This window comes from Pinus tabuliformis, chromosome 4_1 (assembly GCF_031772625.1).
Source record: "Pinus tabuliformis cultivar Carrire ecotype Pingquan chromosome 4_1, CPIR1, whole genome shotgun sequence".
In the NCBI taxonomy this organism is placed as follows: domain Eukaryota; kingdom Viridiplantae; phylum Streptophyta; class Pinopsida; order Pinales; family Pinaceae; genus Pinus; species Pinus tabuliformis.
In genome coordinates this window covers 803,362,571-803,390,237 of record NC_142303.1, presented here as the reverse complement: position 1 = coordinate 803,390,237, position 27,667 = coordinate 803,362,571, and the positions used below count along the sequence as shown (strand labels likewise).

Sequence of the window (27,667 nt, the reverse complement as noted above, 5' to 3'; positions counted from 1 at the left end):
CCTAAATTAAAAGCTATCACCCCCCATGATTCTAACTATTGGACTCCCAATACAACATCCACACACCCACTAGAATGGAAAGCATTGAACTATTCAATACATATTTCCGTATGGTTATACATATTTAGCTTGATATTCAATCTTTGGAAGCCCTCAATGTGGTCCCCAATTGAACCCTTTTATTTTAGATTTATCAATTGGCTAAATAAATTATTTCTCTTAGTATCATCATAATGTGTTATCAATTCCTCTCTAAAATTTTTCTAAGTGACAAGTGGTTTAAAAAAATAAAGCCATCGATACCACACAAACTTATTATCTTTTAAATATAAAGATGCAATGTGTACCTTTTGTGTGTGTTTCACATCATATAGATCAAAGAACTTATCCATTTGTAGTATCCATGTTATTGGACCCTTGCCAATAAACTTCCTCATATCAATCTTTGGCATATGGTTGATATTTATCCCAAATTTAGAGTCTCTAAAATCATGATTCACATTCCTTTTGTTTTCATCATGAATTTCATGGAATACCTTGTCACCATTAGGAAAACTTTCTTATAACAACTTTGTCAAATCATCCTTCAAACCTTCCATATCTGCTTTTAAATTTTCCATTCCCACTTTTTTTTGCTTCTAAACGATCAATCTTAACATTCATCACTCCCAATTCATTTTTGAATTCTCTTTGTAAGAGCAAAAAATTGTTGCACTTGTTCTCACAATTTTGATATAGCATGTTGCATTTCTTCTTCTTCATGCACCATAGTAGAAATTTATAAGGGCTTAACGGGTGTAGCATTTTTTGTTTTGTTTGGGAGTCATTTTGAAATCAACTAATGATGGTTATGCTTCAGTATTTTTTAAAATATTTGATGTTTATAAATATAAATTAAGATTTTTATAAATTAACCTTTATTAAAATACATTTATTTTAATTTTTGTAATGTGAATAATTTTATGTTGATGTTAGTATTACACTAAGTGATTTATTAATTATACATTTTCTTTATAATTTGATTGGATTCTATAATATATTTGTTAATAAACTAAAAATTAGTTATTATTTTTGTTATTCTATGTTGAATTCTATGTGTTTTTACGCGAGGTTTACTGGGTGTTATAGTTGTGGGGATTTTCCATTCCTTGATGAATTTAATTTTGTTAGAGTCTAGCTTAATACCCTCATGAGATACAATATGACCCAAATATTCTACTTCTTTTACCCCAAAAAACATTTGGAGGGTTTTACATACAATTGTTTCTCCTCCAATAGTTTGAGAACCCTATCAACATATTGAACACAATATTTCCAAGACTTGTTGTAGTTTATTATATCATAGAAAAATATTAACACAAATTTTCTAAAAATGGCTTGAAATTCGAATTCATCAAACCTTGAAATGTGGAAGGTTCATTAGTAAGGACAAAAGGCATGACTGAAAATTCATAATGACGTTCATGAGTTCTAAATATGGTTTTCAGAATGTCTTCTATCTTCATTCTAATTTGATGATATCCTAAACGAAGATACAAATTGGTAATGTAAACTTCTCCATGTAGTTTGTCCAACAATTAGAATGGGACATTTATCTTTAATAGTCATCTTGTTGAGCTCTCTATAATCCAGATACATACTCCATGATCCATCCTTATGCACCAACACTACTAGAGAAGAGAAATAACTTTGGTTAGGTTGAATTATACTTGCCTCTAGCATTTTTGCGACCATATGTTCAATTCACTATTCTGGGCATAGGGATATCTGTAAGATATGATGTTTGGAGGAATACTTCCTGGAATCAAGTGAATAACAAGATCATGATTGTGAATAGGTGGGATACCTTTGGGAGTCTCAAATACCTTGCAATGATTTTCAAGTAACCTTTGAAGATTTGCAGAAATGGGTGACTTAAATGTTTGAATATATAGTGAACATAATTATGAAATTACCCCTTGTTTTTCCTTCTTTAAAATATTTTTGATGCCATTAGAATTGATTACCTTCCTAATTTTCCCTATGATACCCCTTAATTCAATTTCCTTTTGTTCCAAGAAAGATTTAAAGAAAAGTTCCTAAAAATTAAAATCTATCATCCCCCATGATTGTAACTATTGGATTCCCAATACAACATCCACACACCCAATAGAATGGAAATCATCGAACTATTCAATACATATTCCTGTATGGTTATATTGATATTATGAAACTTCCCTAGGAAATTCATAGTTCCTCCATTTACAATCATCACCTGACACTTTGGTGCTGGATATCAAAAGTAGTTTAAATCCTTGACTATATTACAATGAATACAATTGTGAGTACTATGAAAATCAATCAACAATATTACCTTTTTCTTCTTGATATATCCTTCTATCTTGAGAGTTTGAGGAGTATTGATTCCTGCCAACGCATTACAAGAGATTGTTGGATTCATTTCTTATTTTTCAAACCTTGGGGTTGGTTTCTAGTGTATATCTGCTTTTGATGTTTCTTTCTCCTTTTCTTCCTCGTCTTCACAATCTATGTAAAATAATTTATTCTTAGAACACTTATGACCTTCAATCTATTTTCTATCACAATTGTAATAGAACCCTTTTGCTATTTTTTCCTCCAGCTGTTGTCTTTTGAACCTTGTAGGTTGTGAGAGGCTAGGAGCGACAAAACTTCCATATTTAGTTGTGGGTGGTAGACCTCCTTGTTGCCATAATTTTTCTTTCAACTTTTCTTGTCATATTGAATGCATTCTCCAATGAATTAGGTTCCCAAAGGTGAACCTCATGTTGGATTTTATCCTTTAAGGTCCCTATGAATAAATAAATTATATGCTCCTATAGAATATCAACTAGCTTGATATTCAATCTTTGGAAGCCCTCAATGTGGTCCCCCACTGAACTCTTTTATTTTAGATTTATCAATTAGCTAAATAAATTATTGCTCTTAGTATCATCATAATGTGTTATCAATTCCTCTGTAAAAGTTTTCTAAGTGACAAGTGGTTTACAAAAATAAAGCCATAGATACCACACAAACTTATTATCTTCTAAATTTAAAGATGCAATGTGTAACTTTTGTGTGCGTTTCATATCATATAGATCAAAGAACTTATCCATATGTAGTATCCATGTTATTGGACCCTTTCCATTAAACTTCCTCATATCAATCTTTGGAATATGGTTGATATTTATCCCAAAATTAGAGTCTCTAAAATCATGATTCACAATCCTATTGTTTTCATCATTAATTTCATGGAATACCTTGTCACCATTAGGAAGTCTTTCTTATAACAACTTTGTCAAATCATCCTTCAAACCTTCCATGTCTGCTTTTAAATTTTCCATTCCCACTTTTTTTTGCTTCTAAACGGTCAATCTTAACATTCATCACTCCCAATTCATTTTTGGATTCTCTTTGTAAGAGCAAAAATTGTTGCACTTGTTCTCGCAATTTTGATATAACGTGTTTCATTTCTTCTTCTTCATGCACCATAGTAGACATTTATAAGGGCTTAATGGGTGTAGAATTTTTTGTTTTGTTTGGGAGTCATTTTGAAACCAATTAATGATAGTTATGCTTCAATATGCCCTTTGAATCACTCCAAATTTATTTTTCAAACAAAGATTATGCAAATTTAAAAGTGCACACCTTTTAGAGCCTGATCTTGAGCTTTTCGATAAGGACGAACTTGCAACTATTGTATCTCTGTTATTTCAGCTTTTGAGGGTTTGAAATTGTGTTTTGTGTTAGACCTTTGTGTCTTCATTCTAACCCCACCAGTCAATCCGAGATTGGATTTTTCAAGTTAAAGTTATTCCAATTGTCCCATGATGACCTGATTATGGACTGATTTAGTAGATCAAACTTGTATGGAATGCCACATCTCACTGTTTTAGCCTTTGGCCTTAAAACTAGTACCAAAGAAACTAAATTTCGTTCATTTTTAGTATTTTTTAACGAAATTTAATTTTGATACTTGAAGAGAAAGTTATGATGATTTTCCCTATAAAACATGTTTGAGATGGAATTTTGTTGCATGTAGAAACCCTAACTTCCTTAGACCATATCTTTGAAAATATAGTAAACCAAGGTCTAAAATTGTAAAAAGATGTTAATGAGCATTCCACCTTCACGTGGTATCAATTTCACGGTTTGAAGCTTTGCAATTTTTTTTTTAAATCAAGATGACCTATGTGAAGTAGCAAAACCCTAGGACAAAGAGCTCTGATATCAATTGTTATGGATCTAGATAAAAAATAACACATAAACATAAGAAAACATAAATCAACGACTAGATAATAAGCCACTTCGAGGGGGGAACTTCCCTTTACATCACATAAATGAACAATTTTTCGATGATTCAAAAGGGAAGACCTCTTTGGTATATATAGGATTCTAAAGAGTCACAATATAATTAGGGCCTATATAACAATAATAATGTAAGTACAAAAAAATAACAATAATGGGCTTCTATGAAACATAACAATAACAATTTGGGGGTTAGTATTACAGATATCTAAAAATGAACATCATTGAAATAAGCCTCAACAATGTCCTGGGAAAATACACATGCCCTACATTGGCCACATGAGTTGTGGCTGCCACCTGCTCGCCACCACCACTCCTAGTCCCATCCTTCTAAAAGAATCTAATTTAATCATATTCTTACTCAAATAAACAAAATTATAGTCTAATAATTAGAATAAAATTTCCATAGAATAGAAATAAAAAGAAGTTCCATTTTTATAAACTTGGGTACATTAGCTTACCTTATATTAGGTACCATTTCTCACAAAAGTATTTTACAAATTTTTGGATATTTAATTTTATAAATAATTTATATTTTATAAAATAATTTTGATGATAATAAAGAATATTAATTTGAATTAAATATAAATTTTAGGTAATATATTTTTAATAAATATTTGAATTATTATATATAAAATAAATTGAAAATTACAAAACCATTATTTATAATAATGGAGAATAAATGTTCAATTAAAATTCAAATAAATGTGTGTGTTTATAATATATATATGGAGATGAATAAAAAGGGAAAAAAATTAATATGAAAAAAATTAATATTAAATTAATTAAATTTAAAGATTATATATATATATATATATATATATATATATATATATATATATATATATATATATATATATATATATAAACTAGCAATTACACCAGATGTTGCAAAGGAAACGTCGTAAGGCATAAATTCGAGAAGCATTGTGACATATAAAAAACCATTGAAGATAAAAAATAGTAAACAAAATGTCATTCAAAGGTAGAAGATAAAGAGAAATCACATAATGTGTATTGCTTTTAGAGAGCAATCCCTGTTAGGGTATTTTGTTGGAGGGGTCACACACAAGTCTGTCATTAAAATTTAGGTTAAGAAGGTTCGGGAACTGCAGGGGCAGAGCTGCCTCTAAACAAGAAGCCTAACTAAGGTCTTCTTCCTGTTTCAATTTACCAAAAAGGGTAATGTCCATTAAGTTAATACCACAGACCCTGGGTGTGTAAAAATACTCTGGTTGTGTTTCTCAACGTGAAGAGAGTTACTTGGTGACGTGGATGGCCCAACTTTGCTATCCAATGTGGGTAGAGTTGCCCCACCTTCCATGCAATCTTGACCATTCCTCGAAGCCATTTTCTACATGGATTGGAGGGTTTACCTGCCATGAGTCTTCACAATTTTTAACTCAGCCCTAGAAAGGGGTTTTCTTCTTCAACAACCTTTCCAAGTACTAGAAGGAATTTGTCTTCCTCTAGGAGGGGGATAAGATGTTGAAACAATAATTAGTGAAGTACAACCACCTCCCAACTACATGCTTTTAGTGTAAAGTCTAGATGACAAAATCTAGGACTATCAGCTGATGATGGCCCAGCATACCACCTGCACACAAAGTCTTGAACCTATCACCCACCTCCCAACTACATGATTTTAGTGTAAATTCTAGACGACAAAATCTAGGACTATTAGCTGACGATGGCCCAGCATACCACCTGCACACAAAGTCTTGAACCTGTCACCCAAGCTATCCAAGCTCAAAGTGGTTCTTCAACCCTTAATAAAATTGATAGTGAAAATGAGAAAGTAGTTTGAAAAAAAAAAGAATAAAAAGCAAAATGGTTCTTTAAAGGCTCATGTTGTTAAATCCTTGATTGTTGTTGTCTCCAATAAGCACCCACCCAAAAAACAAATGGCTCACCCCACCTTGATGCCTTCCTCACAATGCGATAGTCATAGAGCTTGCTCTCTTCCCCTCTGTTGAACCTTCGATATCACATTTCCATTATTCACATTCTTTGTTATATTTATTTTTTTGAAATAGAGGCAATTTTTCATTTGATAGGCTAGCGTGCCCTTCTACAAGAGCTGGGTCGATTTGACTGCCCAAATCTACTCAATCTTGTTTCACTGGTGTATAAAAATTGACCTATCTTCTTGTAATTAAAACTTTGACTAAAACAACTAATATGCAACAACTTATAGCCCATAATGAAAATATGGAGAATTTTCAAATATCCAAAAGCAATTTGGCTCTTGTACCAGACAAGGATAAACAATGAATTATACAAATATTAAACTTTACAAGTCCTAATCTCCATCTTAAGAACATAATTCACTGATGAAAAAGTTGCAATGTGATATCCATGCTTTAAAAGATATTAAAAAATAAAAATTAAAAAACCAGGTCAAAACCTTTAGTAAGAAAGAACTTTTGTATAAGACATTCCTAGACATCCTGTTCGCTTCAGTAATTTGATAGTCATAACTTCTATTTACTGAAACATCTCTACAATCATAATGAGCTATAATTCTGAGAAATTTTGCAGTATGGTCTATCTTATACAGCTAAAAATAACTATAAAACACTATGTTCTGCAACATTTACTATTTTGGCACAAATGAGTAGCTAGAGCATTTCTGTTCAATTCCCTCTTCAAAAACACCCTCATTGGCTCGTTCAAACCCATTGTTTTGCTCTGCTCCACTCCTGACCAAACCTTACTAGAATGCATAAACTTCTACGGCAATGTATGTATCAGCTTTGTAGCTATAAATTGCAATCATTGCAATGACCCAAAAGCATAATACAATGGACAGAAGCTAAGAGGGACAAATATGGAGTGCTATTTTCCAATGTTTGTTTGGAGTTGCATCACATGGAAAATTTATCTTTGACAAAAACATGGAAATATTATTCTTTTTAATGTGCAATGACAGATTTGGGTACCTATCACATGATGCTTTCTAAAGGGAGAATGGAATATTCTAAGACACAACACTCCAAAAAATCAGAACGGAGCTTTAGACACAACTTGCCATTTGATGATGACATGCCTGTGTCCTAAATTATTCTCTGATTTTTGTTGAAATTAAATAAAACACCTTCGATATCACATTTACGTTATTCACATTTATTTGTTATATTTATTTTTTTGAAACAGAGGCAATTTTTCATTTGACAAGCTAGGATGCCCCTCTACAAGAGCTGGGTCGATTTTGACTGCCCGAATCTACTCAATCTTGTTTCGCTGGTGTGTAAAAATTGACCTATCTTCTTGTAATCAAGACTTTGACTAAAAAAACTAATATGCAACAACTTATAGCCCATAATGAAAATATGGAGAATTTTCAAATATCCAAAAGCAATTTGGCTCTTGTACCAGACAAGGATAAACTGTGAATTATACAAATATTGAACTTTACAAGTCCTAATCTCCATCTTGAGAACATAATTCACTGACGAAAAAGTCTCAATGTGATATCCATGCTTTAAAAGATATAAAAAAATAAAAATAAAAAAACCAGGTCAAAACCCTTAGTAAAAAAGAACTTTTGTATAAGACATTCCTATACATCCTGCTGGCTTCAGTAATTTGACAGTCATAACTTCTATTTACTGAAGCATCTCTACAATCATAATGAGCTATAATTGTGAGAAATTTTGCAGTATGGTCTATCTTATACAGCTAAAAATAACTATAAAACACTATGTTCTGCAACATTTACTGTTTTGGCATAAATGAGTAGCTAGAGCATACCTGGAGGGACGTATCCAACTGAACCAGCAATTGCATAAATACTCCCTGTGCTCTTGGAAGGATAAACAATCTTGCAGAGCTCAATATCACCTATTTGTGGCTCTGTTAAAGAATTCACGAGAATGTTTTTGGCAGTGAGATCAAGGTGGAATATTGGATGTCGACACCCATGTAGAAAAGCCAAACCTTGCGCTACACCTATGGCAATGATGCAACGAGATGGCCAATCCAATACAGAAACATTGCTAGTGTGAAGGAATTCTGAGAGGCTGCCTTTATGAACATATTCGTAGAAAAGGTAAGCAGAATCTATGTCTAGAACATGTTCCAAGGCTAGGATGTCGAGATGCCTTAGCTTTCCTTGCTCCTCTAGTTATGCACCAAGCTTTCCGTAGCTTCCACATTTGAAAATTTTGTCACTCCAGTTGAGCTTCTTCATTGAATAACTAATGCTAGAAGGCATGATAGCTTTGTAATAGGTACTAAACGTTAGGGAAAATTTTAAGGATGGAAATTTATCTTAAAGTCTAGAAACCTTGGTGAATCCCACTAGTCCATAATATGAAATCTATAAAATGTTTGAGGATATTTTTGTAAAAATATTCAAATTTATAATATTTTTATATAGTATATATATAATTTTTTGGCGATTTTTAGGGTAAAATAATTTAATTCTATAAAATTTGGGCAAATCATTTTTACAAAAAAATGGAAATTAGCAAATCTTTTTTTTTAGAAAAAGTATAGAAAGCCCATGGGCGAATATTAGCCCCTAAAATTTTCCCTGCTAAACGTGTTCTTTAGGAAGACATTTACCGGATCCAGAGTGGATTCAACACCCTTTTCAAAGTCAAGAACCCACCCAAAAAACAAATGGCTCACCCCACCTTGATGCCTTCCTCACAATGTGATAGTCATATAGCTTGTTCTCTGCCCCTCTGCTGAACCCATTGATTAAATACTCAACTAATGGTCTTCTAAAGAGGCCAATATCACAACCTTGGACCAATAATTTGCATAAATAACTGAAATTCAAACCCCTACAGATTTTTGAAGGCCTTAAAGATAATGAGGAAGAGATGGCAGACATCCCTACCTTTTCTCAATGAAGTTACACCATGGAACATCAAGGGAATGTCTGATTTCAGAGAAAATACACATTCTAGTTCAAATCATAACAGTCTGAGTAATTCCCAAAACTGCTACTAAAGAGCTTTGTAGCTATAATTTTTTTTTTTTAAATGAGAAAATGTATTTTATTACCATAAAACTCGACAAATATAAAACTTGAGGAACATTCAACAATTGTCAAACTCTTAATTTTCATAGTATTTCCATGATAATCTGAAAGTTACAATTACCTAGTAAGAATCTTAATCAGAATTTTATCTGATCCATTGAGAGAAACAAATAAATGAAAAAATCCAAGGATCTGAATTCACCTTCAACACAACAGACAGCATAGAAATAAAACCATCTATGTTAAAATCCATTGAGATATAGCATGGTTTGCTTGATAGATTTCACCTCTTTCCATGGCGCTGCATGAAAGGGGGATTTTTGGCATCCTCCATTGTCAAGCCAAGGGACATCTTAGTTATGGTGGTGAATGTAATGCCAAAACCGACTAGAAATGGCCAGTTTCTGTTCAATTCCCTCTTCAAAAACACCCTCATTGGCTCGTTCAAACCATTGTTCTACTCTGCTCCGCTCCTGACCAAACCCTATTGGAATGCACAAACTTCTACGACAATGTATGTATCAACTTTGTAGCTATAACTTGCAATTATTGTAGTTACCCAAAAGCATAATACAATGGACTGTCTAAAGGACTGTCTGACTTCGTCCTCCTCCCAGACCACTTCATTGAAACTCTTCATCACAGTGGTATCTTCTTTTGGCACCAAGTGATTTCTACTTGGGAAAACGACAAACCAATATGGAAAGAGGTTGCTCAGCTAAATCTCTCCAGCGCTGCTGCTGTCGATTGGAAGCTCATATGCTCTCATTTGAATCTGGCGGGTCTTTACAGAAATGATACTGTGGATTCTATTACCTGGACCAGTAAATTATCAGAAAACAATATTGTAGTTGCTGATACATACTATCAATTATGTTTACTGCAATCTGACCACTCGGGGAATGGGTGGTTCGCTAAATTTTGGAGTCCACTTCTTCCCATAAAGATCACAATTTTTCTCTGGCTTGTGTGGAAGAATAAGAATTTGACCTAGGAAAACCTTCAAGTGAGGAACTGGTCTGGCCCTGGATACTGTGTGCTATGTGGAAATGAAGCTGAGAACAATACTCACCTCTTCAGAACTTGTAATTCGGTCTCCATTTTATGGCATCAATTGGAGCATAGAATTGGCAGCCTGGGACCATACATTTGTGACATTGAACACTGGCTGACTTGGTGGAGCAACCAATCCAGCTCGCGAAGACTCATTCCTGCCATATTCATTTGGGAAATATGGAAATGGCGCAACAACATCATATTCAACAATCACAGGGAGCTGGCGTCGAATGTGCTAGAGAGAATTGCTCAAAAATCAAATGATGTTCTACAATCCTCCCCAAAACAGAAGCCTTCTCGGCCATTGCAAATTATGGAGTCGGTATATCCATCTGGTTTCTTTGATGGGGCTTCAAAAGATCACAAATGTGGTTGTGGTTTCATCATCAACATTCATTCAGAACTATCATACCATGTCTACTGGGGGGCGGGCTCTGGAACAAACACTAAGGCGGAAGTAATGGCTCTGTGGGGATTACTTTGGTTCACAAACTTTCTGGACATTCCAAACTTACATGTTTTCGGCGACTCCAAGGTTGTCATTGACTATGTTTGTTTACAGGCTCATATTCATAAATCCTCACTACAAGGTTGGCTAAAGCAAATAAAAAACATTTGGAGTTCCCTCAAAAATCCCACAATCCAGCATATTAGCAGAAATTTAAATTCTGAGGCAGACAGATTATCAAAGAATGCTCTGGATTTGGATCTTGATGGTTTACATGTGTCCATTAAATTGCAGGAGACTTGGCTCGATGCTGGGAACTTTCCAATTCCTTGCTAATACTTGGATTTCTCTTTTCCAAAAATTTTCCCTATTTCCAGACTGCATACTATCTTTTTTGGTTGATTTTTGATGGCATTACCCAATATCTCAGATGACTGCTTCAACATCTTTTTTGGTTGATTTTTGATGGCATTTCCCAATATCTCAGATGGCTGCTTCAACATCTTTTTTTTTGTATTTTGATTGAAGACTATCCATTTGATGTCTGAAATCCTATAGATAGTCTTTGAGAATATGAAGACCTGTAAGAACTTCTTAATATTTGAATATATATTCTGTTGTTTTCATCTGAAAATTTGTCCAAATATGGAGTGCTATTTTCCAATGTTTGCTTGGAGTTGCATCACATGGAAAATTTGTCTTTGACAAAAACATGGAAATATTATTCTTTTTAATGTGCAATGACAGATTTAGGTACCTGTCACATGATGCTTTCTAAAGGGAGAATGCAATATTCTAAGACACAACACTCCAAAAAATCAGAACGAAGCTCTGGACACAACTTGCCATTTGATGATGACATGCCTGTGTCCAAAATTATTCTCTGATTTTTTTTGAAATTAAATAAAACACCTTCGATATCACATTTCCATTATTCACATTTCTTTCTTTTATATATATATATATATATATATTTTGAAACATAGGCAATTTTTCATTTGACAGACTAGAATTCCTTCTATAAGAGTTAGGTCGATTTGACTGCCCGAATCTACTCAATATTATTTCATTGGTGTGTAAAAATTGACCTATCTTCTTTTAATCAAAACTTTGACTAAAACAACTAATATGCGGCAACTTATAGCCTATAATGAAAATATGGAGAATTTTCAAATATCCAAAAGCAATTTGGCTCTTGTACCAAACAAGGATAAACTATGAATTATACAAATATTGAATTTTACAAGTCCTAATATCCATCTTGAGAACATAATTCACTGACAAAAAAGTTGTAATGTGATAGCCATGCTTTAAAAGATATAAAAAAATAAAAATAAAAAATCCAGGTCAAAACCCTTAGTAAGAAGGAACTTTTGTATAAGACATTCCTATACATCCTATTGGCTTCACTAATTTGACATAACTTCTATTTACTGAAGCATCTCTACAATGATAATGAGCTATAATTGTGAGAAATTTTGCAGTATGGTCTAATATAGCGAAAAATAACTATAAAACACTATGTTCTACAACATTTACTATTTTGGCACAAATGAGTAGCTAGAGCATACTTGGAGGGACGTATCTAATTGAACCAGCAATTGCAGAAATACTCCATGTTCTCTTGGAAGGATCAAAAATCTTGCAAAGTTCAATATCACCTGTTTGTGGCTCTGTTAAAGACTTCAGGAGAATGTTTTTGGTAGTGAGATCAAGGTGTAAGATTGGATGTTGACACCCATGTAGAAAAGCCAAACCTTGCGCTACACCTATGGCAATGCTGCAATGAGATGGCCAATCCAATACAAAAACATTACTAGTGTGAAGGAATTATGAGAGGATACCTTTATGAACATATTTGTAGAAAAAGTAAGCAGAATCTGTGTCTAGAACATGTTCCAAGGCCAAGATGTTGGTATACCTTAGTTTCCCCTACTTCTCCAGTTATGCACCAAGCTTTCCGTAGCTTCCACATTTGAAAATTTTGTCACTCCAGTTGAGCTTCTTCACTGAATAATTAATTCCAGAAGGCATGACAGCTTTTTAATAGGTACTAAACGTGTTCTTTAGGAAGACATTTACCGGATCTAGAGTGGATTCAACACCCTTTTCAAAGTCAAATGCCCACCCAAAAAACAAATGGCTCACCCCATCTTGATGTCTTCTTCACAATGTGATAGTCATAGAGCTTTCTCTCTGCCCCTCTGTTGAACCCATTGATTAAAGACTCAACTAATGGTCTTATAAACAGGCCAATATCACCACCTTGGACCAATGATTTGCATAAATAACTGAAATTCAAACCCCTACAAATTTTGGAAGGCCTTCAAGATAATGAGGAGGAGATAGCAGACATCCTTGCCTTTTCTCAATGAAGTTATGCCATGGAACATCTAGGGCATGTCTGGCTTCGCAGAAAATACACACTCTAGTTCAAATCGTAACAATCTGAGTAATTCCCAAAACTAATACCAAAGAGCTTTGTAGCTATAACTTTTTTTAAATGAGAAAATGTATTTTCTACCATAAAACTCGACAAACATTCAACAATTGTCAAAATCTTAATTTTCACAATATTTCCATGAGAATCTGAAAGTTTACAATTACCTAGTAAGAATCTTAATCAAAATTTTATTTGATCCATTGAGAGAACCAGATAAATAAAAAATTCCAAGTATCTGAATTCACCTTCAACACAATAGACACCACAAACACCACAGAAATAAAATTATCCATGCTAAAAGCCATTGAGATCTAGTATGGTTTGCTTGATAAATTTCACCTCTTTCCATGGTGCTGCATGAAAGGGGAATTTTTGGCATCCTCCTCTGTCAAGCCAAGGGACACCTCAACAACTCCTGAATTTGAGAACAAAAGACCGATATATGTGCAGCAGGAAAAACAATGCACAAATGAACAGAAGAAACTAACCTAAAGTTTAGGTTTTTTCTTATCCTAATTATTAATCCAAGGGTCTAGAATTGTTCAATCGTCTAACATCTAATCAAATGGTTTAGACAAGTACATAGTGGCACCTGGGGGAGTTGATTTCAGAGTGGACCGCCTTACAGCGTAAATATTTGTACTTTAGAAAATTTGATAACTCTTCTAAAAATAATAAATATTCTTCTATTCTTTAAAATATTTAATGTTTATAAATCTAATAATAATAATAAATATTATTCTATTTTTAAAAATATTTGATGTTTATAAATCTAAATTAAGATTTTTATAAATTAATCTTTATTAAAATACATTTAATTTTTGTAATGTGAATAATTTTATGTTAATGTTAGTATTACACTAAGTAATTTATTTATTATACATTTTCTCTATAATTTGATTGGATTCTATAATATATTTGTTTTATTTGTTTTTTTTTTTATTAGGTAAGCACCCACGGGGATTTGAACCAGTGACCTATCACAAGAAGTGCCTTAACATTGCACCCATTCACCGTCAATCCAAAGCCCCATGGGCTCTATAATATATTTGTTAATAAACTAAAAAATAGTTATTATTTTTGTTATTCAGTTTCAGAATATTTAATTTGAATTAAATATAAATTTTAGGTAATACAATTTTAATAAATATTTGAATTATAAAATCACAAAACCATTATTTATAATAATTGAGAATAAATGTTCAATTAAAATTTTAATAAATAAGTATGTTTAGAATATGTATGAAAATAATAAAAGAAGATAAATAAAATTGGGAAGAACAAAATAATTAAAAAATAATATAAAAATAAATAACAAATTTTCAAATTAAGTATATATATATATATATATATATATATATATATATATATAATTGATAAATTTTTTTATAATAATAATAATAATAATAATAAATATTCTTCTATTCTTTTAACATAGGGATGTTATAAATTTAGATTAAGATTTTATAAATTAATTTTTATTAAAATATATTTAATTTTTGTAATATGAAGAATTTTATTTTGACGGTTAGTATTACACTTGGTGATTTATTAATTATATATTTTCTTTATAATTATATTAGATTCTATAATATATTTGCTATTAAGCTAAAAAAAAAAAAAATAGTTATTTATTTTTGTTGATGATGATGATGATGGTTAACGTCTATTGAGACCAAACTTTGGTCTATTGGACCTAAAGAAACAAATTATTTAGTTTGATTTAAGATTTTATTCCTACCCTCAAAAAGCTTGGAGAGAAGCCTCCCGAGCTCACTATAATTTTGACAACGTAAAAGGCTAGGAAGGTCAGTATTGCGATAGAGATTATGAAGCTGAGATCTAATGTGGTTGTATGCGGGGCACTCTAAGAGGAAGTGGTTTTCATCCTCGATGTTCCTATTCTCACAGAGATGGTAGATCCTTTCCATCCATGGTGTTTTAGGAACTGCCCAATGACTTGTTTCACTATGGAGCTCATGAGTAATTTTCTTCTTTGAGCTAGTTAAAACAAAGAGATACTTTTGATATTCTAGGGTAGGGTTGATAACCTTCTGATAATAACTTAATTTTCTTCGCTATTACATCTATTATATAGCTAATATTTTTACCCTTTTTATATATTAAATGTCATATTTAATTTAAAATAAAATTATAGTATATAATTAATATTAATATTGTAATTATTTTATATAATCAATATAAATTTTAATATTTTTACCCTTTTTATATTTAATTTAAATTAAATATAAATTTTAAGTAATACATTTCTAATAAATATTTGAATTATTATATAAAATAAAAATAAATAAATAATTATAAAATATTATAAAATCATTATTTATAATAATTGAGAATAAATATTCAGTTAAAATTTAAATAAGTGTGTTTAGAATACATATATGAAAATAAATAAAAATAAAAAATATATAAAAATATTTATAATTTAAAAAAAGTTGATGATTTTTTTTTCTTTTTATAATAACCTCGTAATGGGGGATAAAAAGAAGTTCCTCTTTGAAACTTTAGTCACTCTTGTTATCTTATATGGCTGTGAGGTTTGGGGTTGCAACATCTCCAGAGAATCATGGAGAAAGATTGAGCAAATCCAGAAGCGTTTTATAACTTATAACCTGAAAATTAAAAGTAATACACCCTATCCTATTCTCCTTATAGAAGCAGGTATTTCCCCTATTGAGAGCCTAGCTATGATTAGGTTTCTGTTGTACAAGCACAAACTCAATAACATAGATGATCATAGACTTCCTAAGCTAGTTTTAAATTCCAGCCAAAACCACCTAAGGCTCAATCGGGGTGGCATAAAGACACAAGGGCCTGGTTAAACTATTGGGAGATCAACGAGAATGATGCATTGCAAGACATAAATAACATTAAAGATATTGGTATTTCTAAGTTCAAAGAAAAAATGTGGTGTGAGAAAGATTTAGTGGCTAAAAGAAAATTAAGTTATTATAAGAAGGTCATCAACCCCACCCTAAAAGATCAAAAGTATCTCTCTATTTTAACTAGCTCAAAGAAGAAAATTAATATAGCAAAGATTAGAACGAATTCTCATGAGCTCCATAGTGAAACAGGTCGTTGGGCAGTTCCTAAAACGCCATGGATGGAAAGGATCTGCCATATATGTAAGAATAGGAACATCGATGATGAAAACCACTTCCTCTTAGAGTGCCCCGCGTACAACCACATTAGATCTCAGTTTCACAATCTTTGTTACAATACTGACCTTCTTAGCCTTTTACAATGTCAAATTTATAGTGAGTTTGGAAGTCTTCTCTCCAAGGAATAAAATCTTAAATCAAATTAAGTAATTTGTTTTTAGGTCCAATAAACCAATAGGTCTCAGGGGACGTTAACCATCATCATCAACAATCATAAAAAAATATATTCTTATTATTTTTTTATAAATTTAAATTAATTTTTTTATAAATTAATCTTTATTAAAATACATTTAGAGATTTTGTAATGTGAAGAATTTTATTTGGATATTAGTATTACACTCAGTGATTTATTAATTATATTTTTTCTTTTTAATGGGATCAGATTTTATAATATATGTGATGTTTATAAATCTAAAATAAGATTTTTTTAAATTAATTTTTTTAAAACACATTTAGTTTGTGTAATGTAATGTGAAGAATTTTATTTTGATTTTAGTATTATACTCAATGATTGATGAATTATACATTTTCTTTATAATTGGATTAGATTTTATAATATATTTTTAGTTAAATTGGATTGGATTTTAATATATTTGTTAGTAAACTAAAACATACTAATTCATTTTTGTTGTTACGTTTGAGATAAATTTAAGTTAATTCATTTGTTAGTCATATATTCACTCACTCAATTACTTTGAGCAAATCTCCTTGATACATAATTATATAATTTATATATATATATATTTATAATATAATATAATTTACTAACATAATAATAATAATGAATTTGATTATTCTTAATTTATAAAAAAAAAACAATTTAAAATAAATTTATATTAATATATAAATCATATTTAAAATCAGTTACTATATATAATTTTTCCAAAATTTAAAATTAATTTTTTTATATATTTAATTAAAATAAATTTAAATTCACTATCTAAATTCTTTTTAACACCTTTTATCTCTTATTCTTCTTATAGAAGTAGGTCTTTCCCCTATCGAGAGCCTAGCTATGACTAGGCTTCTTGTGTACAAGCACAAACTCAATAACATAGGAGACCATAGACTTCCTAAACTAGCTTTAAATTCCATCCAAAACCACCTAAGGCTCAAGTGGGGGTGGTATAAAGACACGAGGGTCTGGTTAAACCATTGGGAGATCAACGAGAATGATGCATTGCAAAACATTAATAACATTAAAAATATTGTTATTTCTAAGTTCAAAGAAAAATGTGGTGTGAGAAAGATTTAGCAACTAAAAGAAAATTAAGTTATTATAAGAAGGTCATCAAGCCCACCCTAGAAAATTAACATAGCGAAGATTAGAACGAACTCTCATGAGCTCCATAGTGAAACAGGTGCTTGGGCAGTTCTTAAAACACCATGGATGGAAAGGATCTGCATCTCTGTGAGAATAGGAACATCTAGGATGAAAACCACTTCCTCTTAGAGTGCCCGGCGTACAACCACATTAGATCTCAGTTTCATAATCTTTGTCGCAATAGGAATAAAATCTTAAATCAAACTGAATAATTTGTTTCTTTAGGTCCGATAGACCAAAATTTGGTCTCAATGAACATTAACCATCATCATCATCATTAAATCTATTTATATTAATAATCACAAATTAAATTTATATAATTTTATATAAATAATTAATTATAAAAGTTAAATAATATCAACATTTTAATCATCATACTTTTACAAAACAAAATAATTAAAATTTCATCCTAACAATTTATTTTAAATTAAACAATTAAATAATAAATTTAAAACTAAAATTTACAACATTTTAATACAATTCAATCCATCGCATAAAATAAAATTAGAAAGTGGTTAACATTAACTTTGACTCACCGAACACAAACTTAAATAAAGAATAAGTTTGTCACATTATTAACTCACCGTTGCAAATCGCTGGAGTGGGTAGTTGGCTGACCTTATTTAAAAATAGCACGTGTCAACATGCTTCACGTCAATTGACATTTATAAAATTTTAATTATATAAATGCGAAGTATCAACCTATTGTTTATTTTTTTCGAGGATAATAAAACTAGCATTTGCACCTAATGTTGCAAAAGAAACGCCATAAGGCATAGTGTGTGGAAGAATATTGAAATGTGAATAGGCTTTTGCGGGCTTTTTTGAAAGCAAGGGTCGATGAATTCGAGTTTTAATTTGAGGGAGCCACGCTTAAAACCGTTGAAATGGAATGCAAGTAGCCATAAACATGCATTGAACCTGTTTAGAGACCTTTGTTTGTAGTTGGTAAAAATTGTGGAGCTAAAGGTGAAGATAAATGAATGAATCCATGCGAACAACAACCGGGCAACCATATTGATTTGGAAAGGGCTATTTAAGAAATCATTATTCAAATGGGAAATTAAATTAATATGCGAACAACAACCGGGCAACCATATTGATTTGGAAAGGGCTATTTAAGAAATCATTATTCAAATGGAAAATTAAATTAATATGAAGATATATTGAAAACATGTATTATAATCATTAAAATCAATTGATTCTGTCAACAAAATATGTTAAAACCCATTGACAATGAATTGGTTGTGAGGACATAAACTATCAAAATGGTATTGATCTTGAAACATCCCTTTGTAAGCTTGAAATGGGAAACACAAATAGTTGTGAGGACATAAACTATCAAAATGGTATTTGATGTTGAAACATCCTTTTTTAAGTGTGAAATGGAAAATACAAATAGTGTATTGTAACATCCTTTTTAAAGTTTGAAATGGAAAATACAAATAGTGTGTTGTAACATTCTTTTTAAAATTTAAAATGGAAAAACACAAATAGTTGTGAGGAAACAAACCATGAAAACGGTATTTGATCTTGAAACATCCTTTTTCAAGTTTGAAATGGAAAATACAAACAGTGAATTGTAACAAAAGAGGTTCGAGAAGGAATATAATAGTCTAAAGAACATTGTGCTTGTCATTCCATATTTGAAGTTGTATGAAAACATGGTGGAGGTAGCGAAGACCTGAAGAAGCAGTAATGGACCTGCAAAATGTATATTTTGTTAGAATTAGTAATATGTAAATCAGCTGCGGAAATTTATTAGTAATACTTTGCAGGTGAGTTGTGTTAAAATGAATCTGGAATGAATGGTAATGAAGTTACCTTTGCTATGGGGATTTATATATTGTTAGTGGAAGATGCATGGTGAATAACGGCATATTGAACACCATTGGAGGTTAATGCGCAGCTGGAGATGCAGTTTTTTTTGTTTGCCAATCTACATGTAGTTGTGCAGGTATGCTATTTCTGAGCCCATGTGGCCTGTTTCAAAAGAAAGAAAAGGTTAGAACGAGATGTACAGATAATATAAAGACATTATAATATTTGCTTATTTACTAATATTGATTAAAGTTGGTTGTTGTTGAAAGATATGAAAAGTATGTTATGAAATAGAATGAGGTAAATAAATGGAGGAAACCTTGTGTTGATGTCAAAGTATGGGTTGGAGCAGATTATCTGGAGGCGGCATTGAACGAAGAATTTCTTCTGCGTGTTTTCTACGAGCAATGTTTTTGTTGTCCTTCATTTTACTGTAACGATCGAAACTGAATGCGGGGTTAATCTGGAGAGCTTGTAGAGAAGGCACTCTTGAAATAGCTGTGAATGTGAGACCTTGACGTTCTGTTTTTCCAATGTCAATTGTTGCTTTTGGAAGTGTCATACCTTGAGATTTATGTATGGTTAAAACCCAAGCCATCTTCAGTGGAATTTGTGCACGACCATTTCTTTTTACTGCTGGAATAGGCAAGTGAGTGGGGTTTCTTTCATCCCAAGGAGGCCCAATGTACTTGGGAAAATCTACGACAACAAATGTTGGAATTTGTGGTGGTGCAGTTGATTCTTTCTAAAAGATGGTTACAATTTTTCCAAGGGAACCATTAACAAGACCGGCTGAAACCCAAAGGTTGGAAGTCAACATAACTTTTTCGCCATTGCATAGTAATACAATTCGCTCAAGTTGCTCATCTTCAGAGGAAACACTGGAATATGTGTTGTCATCTTCAGCAATGGATCGGGCGATAGGAGTGTTTAGAGATTTCATCATTTGCTTATTATGGACCATTGTTTGAGCATTTGTTGGAAATAGATGCATGGAATCATGGAATGAACATATTTCTTCTTCTGATAAAAAGGAATCTGTGCGTGAAATGAGTACGTTGTAGTCGTCGATTGTTGGATTTGCATCTCTAATGTTCTGGAGAATGTTCCTGAAAATAACCTGTGCGATGTTGTCGCCTTGTTGACGAAATATTGTGTCTAATGTGATGACTGTGTTGAAGGTGTTCCACAGTGCGCTTCTGTGGCTCGTCCCTGCATATAGAGGTATGTCTTTGATGGGTGGTAGCTGACCGAGATCACCAACCAATATTATGGAACAACCACCGAAAGGAGTGTTTCTTTGGTGGGGAAATGCCTCGCGAAGACGTTCATCAATATGGCTGAGAAGCTTTGGCCCAATGAAGCTCATTTCATCGATTAGTATGTATCTTATATGCCTAAGTTCTTCTTGGAATTTTACAAGAGCATTACCTTCTAAGGACATAAGATCCTTTATAGGAAGGTGCAAAGCAGAATGGATTGTCGATGCTTGTATGTTCAAGGCAGCAACCCCTGTAGGGGCAAGGAGCATGATCGGTGAAGGTTCCAGGCTTGTAAGGCCTATGAGCATATCTTTGATGCAATTAATAAGGAGGGATTTTCCCGTACCAGCAGTGCCTTGTATTATCATTCTGAGAGCGGGTAAATAATCCTTCCTAGCAAAATGATTAAAAATAATATTTAGAGCTTTTCTTTGCATTGGAGATAATGTAGTAAGGGTCGGCAGGGTATGTTGATGTGTTTGAAGAATGCGATGGATGGAGCGGCTATTCTCAATGAATTGTATTGCATTATTTTGTAGATCCAATGGGATGGTGGTATGATTCTAGTTATGGGTGTCATCAAAGCCACGAATACCAAGCATGTCAAGGTCGTTTATGAGAAGCTCATTTGCAGGGTGTAATTGGGAAAGTAATTCCCATTCATTTATTTCCATGGTGTCTGTTGGATTGGTTTCATTTATAGTTGAGGTATCATTTGTGATAGATTCAATATCAGATAGTGTGCGGTGTTGATGCCAAGGATTGTAGAATGGACGAAATGTTTGCCAATTTGCGATGAATTCTGCAGCAGAATCTCCTATCTCTTGTACGATATGGCGAAAAGGTTTGTATAGCATAAGTTCAACCCTGCAAAAGTCAACGTAGCAAGGTTCTGTTGTGGATGGTATGGAGGAGTAACGTGGTATGACCCGAACAATTGCTTTTGTAGGCCTTTGTTTCCATTTGTTTGTTTTGCGACGAGGATCATATGACCAGGATCTTGCCAATTCTATTAGTGATGTGGACTCTAGGGTAGAAGGGCGCTAGATATATGTATCTATGAAGTGCGGGGATGTAGTGGAGGTGGTGTTCGTTTGTGGAAGGTGCATAAGAATTTTTTGGTTTACATTTAAATAAATGAATGGCCGACTACATAATGTTAATGGTAATTTTTGCAGCATATGGCAGGTTTCTTGTGCTCCAATGTCACGATCAACAAGGGTTTCTGCAAGAAATTTTCGAAATGCGGATGTTGCTGGGTCAACAATGGGTGAAGCCAGGACAATTCTACGTAGCATGTGGTGGAAGCTTTCAGATTTTTTTTCTGCTTTGGATGCATATTTGGCGATATATTTTTGTACAGCGTGTATGGAGAGTACTGGTTGGCAGTCAACATTTGCACGCCAAATAGATAGGATGGTAGGGTTATGGCTATTGAGTCGATCGTTGTTGCGAGCAGGGGTGTATGTTTTTTGGCCATTGGAATCAATGAATAAGGCCGATTTTGGATGTAATTCCCACGGTGCTTTATAACGACATTGGAGTGAGGATCCATTTTTTCCTAGGCACGTGCTTTCTGAGCATTTTGTGTGATGTTCAACACAATTGACGAGCTGTTCATAGTCACTGAAATGATTGGTTCTAAAGATTTGCGATGTGGACAATAGACAAGGGTCTTTGGGATTTGTCCAAGCATTTGGCTGGTTTGAAGTCGAAGGAGCACGAGGGTTCCAAGCGGAAATATATTTGTTGAAGAACTGCCTTGTAATATCGACTGCTTCTGTGTCTTCCCAATTGAGATTCTCCATATCAGGTGCATTTTCTATCCAAAGGAAACCATGGCTGTGTGCAGATCCCCTATGCTGCCATTCATACCTATCAAGTATGCATTTTTGTAAGATAATTTTGCAATAGGTGAGGAATGTTGTTTAGAGTTCTTGGAGAAAAAAAAATGGGGTAGAATGTGTACCTGTACCAGTAATCTTTTGTATTCAAGTGTTTCTCTAAGATAATCTCACGAAATGCTGTGAATCTATGGTGCATATATAGTGATGTTAAATGTGGGTTAGAGATAATGTTATCATTTCTCCACTTTTGTTGTTTTGCAATATCAGAAGGAAGACATCTGGGCATGACTGCATGAAGATCAGGCCATTTTGTATCAGCTGCACTTAATGTGAAGAAGAACGTCAGGCAACCGAGTTGAGATATCATGTCCGTTAGTTCATTTTTAGCTTTGTGCCAAAATGACCTTGTTCCACGTAAAGAGCTACTGAATCGCATGACTTGCTCTGCCAATTGTTCATCTAGAAATTGTTCTAATCGAATGTTCAGATCTTGAATAGATATTGGAAAGTTATCTGTGATGTTTTTTTTCACAAAAATCGACGTTTTTGCTTGATTGCGATGCCGCATCATGAGATTATATATGTAATAACGAAAGCGTGGGTGGCTTCCAAATCTGTTATTGTAGTAACGTATGAGATGAAGTGCATATTCATGTAACTGCACTGCTTTCATTCTTGGCTGATTTAGCATTGCAGCGCCTATTGGGAAAAGGGCGGGGAAAGCCATAGAGAGTACACCTTCTGTGTTGTATTCATTGACTGGCGATAAACCAATTGTTGGCCACTCAATTGTAGTATCAGATTGGTGGTTGTAAGCATGCAAATAATGGCGGATTTCTTGGATTTCTATATTTGTATTAGGTATGATGGGTACGAACGATGATGTTTGGTCTGCGGATGGGTCTGTGAAATCTTCGGTGAGCTCATGGGGTGGTTCAAGTGGAAGGCAGACAGTGGTTTCTGTAGTATTGGAATGGTGAAGGGAGGAGGAGACATCGGTGGGGATTGCTGGTAAGGATGCCAGTGCGTTGGAATCAATACGAACATTCTTATAGTATGGGTCATTTGCCAATTTGTATTCCAATGCAGCGAGAATGCGATGTCTACTGACAATGAAATCATAAGCCTTATGGTCATTACTATGACACGTGACAATTAGGATGTCCAAGTGTTCAACACGCCATGGCAACATGTTTGCGATTTTTGTAATGTCTTGAGGAAAACAAATTGTGTGGCCACTGTATTTATACTGGCCACCACGTGCATGTGTTACCTGCAGTATAGGGTTAACCCTAGCAATGAGCATTTCTTCTATTTGTGAAAGAGACGTAAGGGCAGCTGGTTGAGGGCCAGGGTCCATGTTGTTTGATAATGAGAAGCGATGACCCTTTGTTTCAGAGATGCATCTGGAGCAGCAATACATGTGGTTGGAACTGCGGATATGTTTTCCAGGATATGATTCAAGACAAATGGAGCATGGGAATTTAGGTGGAAGTTTATCAATCTTTGAATGGAAATCTTGATGTGCTTGATTAGTATAAACATTGTTGAAAGCATGTGCGAAGGAGGGGTTAGGGCAATGAGGCATGGATGTATTTGTTTGAGAGGTTTGCTGAGAAGATAAGAGTCTGATAATTGCAAGGGAGGATTGTTTTCAGGGTGGGCCATTTCAGACGAGGAAGGTTGGTCACCCTTTTGTTTTTTGTGTTTTTGACATTCTATGATGTTTTTTTTTGCTTGGTAAAGCTCACGGCGCCGTGCATTTATTTGTTCTTTATTTGTTGCATAGTATCTTCGAGCACGTTCATTATTAGAAGAAGAACCCATTCGCAAAATTTATGGTACCTATAAGCAAGAGACGGGAAAAGAAGAATGTTATTTGGAGACAACAACCATGTTATTGTATGAAAGCGAAAGAAGGGTAAAAAATGCAAGCGAAAGCGAAAGAAGGGAAAAAATCTAAGTTCTGAACAGTGCTATGTGAATTTTTTTATTTGAGAAATGTTTTTGAAAGAACGTATTAGTATTTTTTCTGTATACATGTAGGTAGTTTCATGTGTAAAGCTGATAAAAGGAAAAAAATGTGATTTTGTCTACTCACATAATGCTAGATACAATGGAGAATGAATACTTATTTCAATGGTATATAAGAAAATTTCATAAGAAGACATGCAACAGTATATCTTGTAAAGTTGTATTTATAAAATTAGACAATAGGAATTGCCAAAAAGCAAGGAATACATTTTGCAACATTTATCTACAATGTCGAGATGTTCTGAATTTCTCGAAGGATGTTGTTGCATTCTGTCATGAAATGTAGTTTTTCTGCTTTTATGATAACGCATTTCAATCATGGGACTTCTTTAAAAGTTTCTGTCTTCACCGATAGTGTGAAGATATGATCTGTCCATAGAGCTCTAGAGACAATTTCCTTGATCAGTTCTGGATCTGAAGATAATAGATAGAAGTCTTTGGCATTATTTCCAAGAATTGTAGAGCTCGCGTCTTCGAAAGCAACAATTGAATCCAATTCACCAGTGTGATCTTGTATGTCGATTTTCAATAAGTATATGTAATCATAGTCGCTTACTTCAGTGTTGCATTTTGGACAGAACCACATCCCTGTATTTTGTGGAATAAGTTTTTTCATGCATTTTTTCCCACCAACAATCGACGGGCAAGAAATGTAGTAAAAACTGTCCATCCCAATTTTTGTTATTGTGCCCTTTAATTGGAAAAATGTTGGTTTCTCTAAGGAATCCATACTGTAAATGTCAGCAATTGTTATTTTTTTTTGTTGGTGGCCAAAAGGAGATCTTGTTGTCAAAGATGTAGAAGCTGCAGTCGAACCTTCTTTTTTAAACCACAACTTTAGCACATGGGCCTCTTCAATGTCAGGATCTACAAGAACAATGGATCTCGTTGTAGTGCCGATATTTTTTCCATTAAATTCTCCAACACGTGCAGATTTGATTGCAATGACGGGATTATTTCCTGTAGCACATAGGGAGGAGATTTCCTATGACACGGCATTAAAATTATCTCCCCAAAAGATTGCATCTATGTTATACCCTGACATGTCTCAAAGCTGGACTGTTTGTTTATTGACTTCAGAGCCATCTTTTCTACGTATAGTGCATACACTGGAAATGTCTGTGACAACACCAAGAATATCAACAGTGGAGTTGACGCTTGTTGTTCTGATATCATCAATTTATTTTATATTGAATCGCACTGTTGGATTATGTTTTTTTCATTGGCAACATGTTCTATGGTAGATGTTGCATTCAACAAAATTTCCCAGTCATTGTTCAAGTGGTTGTATTGCTTATTAGCCATTTTTACATTCCCTTTAGAGACAATGTAGACATTTCCATTTTGGACTTTGTCGAAAAAATAATCTGCGACATTGTTGAAACATGTAATATGTATTTCTCCACCCTCTGTATCGAACAGGTCAAAACCAAACACTTTACCGGGTCCATATTGATTCTAAAACTGTCGAAGAGTTGATTTCCTTTGGACGTATCCTTTTATGCACTAGTTTGAGTGGTAAGGGTTTAACGATTTGATGGGAATTTGAACTGGTAGAACGGACGGAGTTGGAGTAGGTGGAAGAGGGCAGTGTCTTTTTGATAAAGGATGTGGGTCCGATGAGGATGGAGTGTTTTCATCAGATGTGATGGGGATACTCATAGTTTTTGGATTGCCAATTAAGGGTGCAAATGAAGTAGATATTTCAAAGTCTATTAGCTTTATAGACCTACACGACAAATGAGAGTCAAAGGAATAACTGTTAGAAGCGGTTGTGTTATAAATAAAAAATGTTAAATTTGAAATAAGAAATTTATAACAAACTTACGTTGAAGGACCAATAGCTGAGGTAGTCCAACTTTTAACATTTATAACAGAACCCTTTTGTAGCAAGCCTGTTGCTATGAGATCATTGAAATCTTTTGGAAGCATGATGTGTTTCTTATGTGTTCCGTCTGAAATTGCAGTACGATATCGTGGAGTTGAATTTTGCATTGATTGTATTGGCTCAAGTTCAACAATTTGTAGGTATGGTTGAATATGAGTTGATCCAGATAACATTGAGGAAATTTCATTTTCAGTAAGGTTTGTTGTCATTTTCTGGTACAAAACAAAACACAAAAATGTTGTTTTCTTCGCGTAAGATTTTTAAAATTCATTACATTCCTACAACATTACTTGAAAAAATATGAATTAAAGGGCAAAGGGAAAGAAGCATGTTCAATTTTTTCTAAATGAGTGGGCATCTAAGCTTGAAAACATAATGAAGAAAGATATTTATTACAACAACTTTTATACGATCATTTTTTTTAAGCATAGTTCCACCAAGCGCAGAGGAAGGAGAGGGAGAAACAAACGAAATAGAAGGTTTGGGGGTAACTCTAGTATTATCTGGTTGCTGATTTGATTGCCCAAGAATCATGGTATTTTGAATGACAGAGGTTGAGAAAAGCCATACCGACAGGCGAAGTGCAAGCCCTGGAAGGGACAATGTAGCCATATGAGGTACACCAACATCTCCCCTAGAGGAAAAGGGAGTAGGATTCCCCCAAGGGGAAATCCTTGATTGGTGGACTCCATTTTGTCAAACTGAGACCAATGAGGGAGCAGTGATGTTATTCCGATTTGAATAAATTTTATGACACTTTGACACAACTTGCTTTTTCAATTTTTAAGAGTCGAGAAAAAGCTAAAGATGATTCTAGTCGTCTTCGATTTGGGTAACTCTAGCATCATCTGGTTGCTCAGTTGATTGTTTAAGAATCATGGTGTTTTGAATGGCAGAGGTCGAGAAAAAGCATACTGGCAGGCCAATTGCAAGCCCTGGAAGGGACAATGTAGCCATATGAGGTGCACCAACATCTCCCCTAGAGGAAAAGGGAGTAGGATTCCTCCAAGGGGAAATCCTTGATTGGTGGACTCAATTTTCTCACCCTAAGACCAACGAGG

General features: G+C 33.5%; 2 pseudogenes; both read right to left on the bottom strand.

Moving 5' to 3' along the window:
• Positions 1-7,834: 7,834 nt before the first annotated feature.
• LOC149178651 (leucine-rich repeat receptor-like tyrosine-protein kinase PXC3) lies at positions 7,835-10,402 on the bottom strand (annotated as a pseudogene).
• A 1,912-nt stretch (positions 10,403-12,314) lies between these two features.
• Positions 12,315-13,553, bottom strand: LOC149178650 (leucine-rich repeat receptor-like tyrosine-protein kinase PXC3; annotated as a pseudogene).
• Between the last annotated feature and the right edge of the window lie 14,114 nt (positions 13,554-27,667).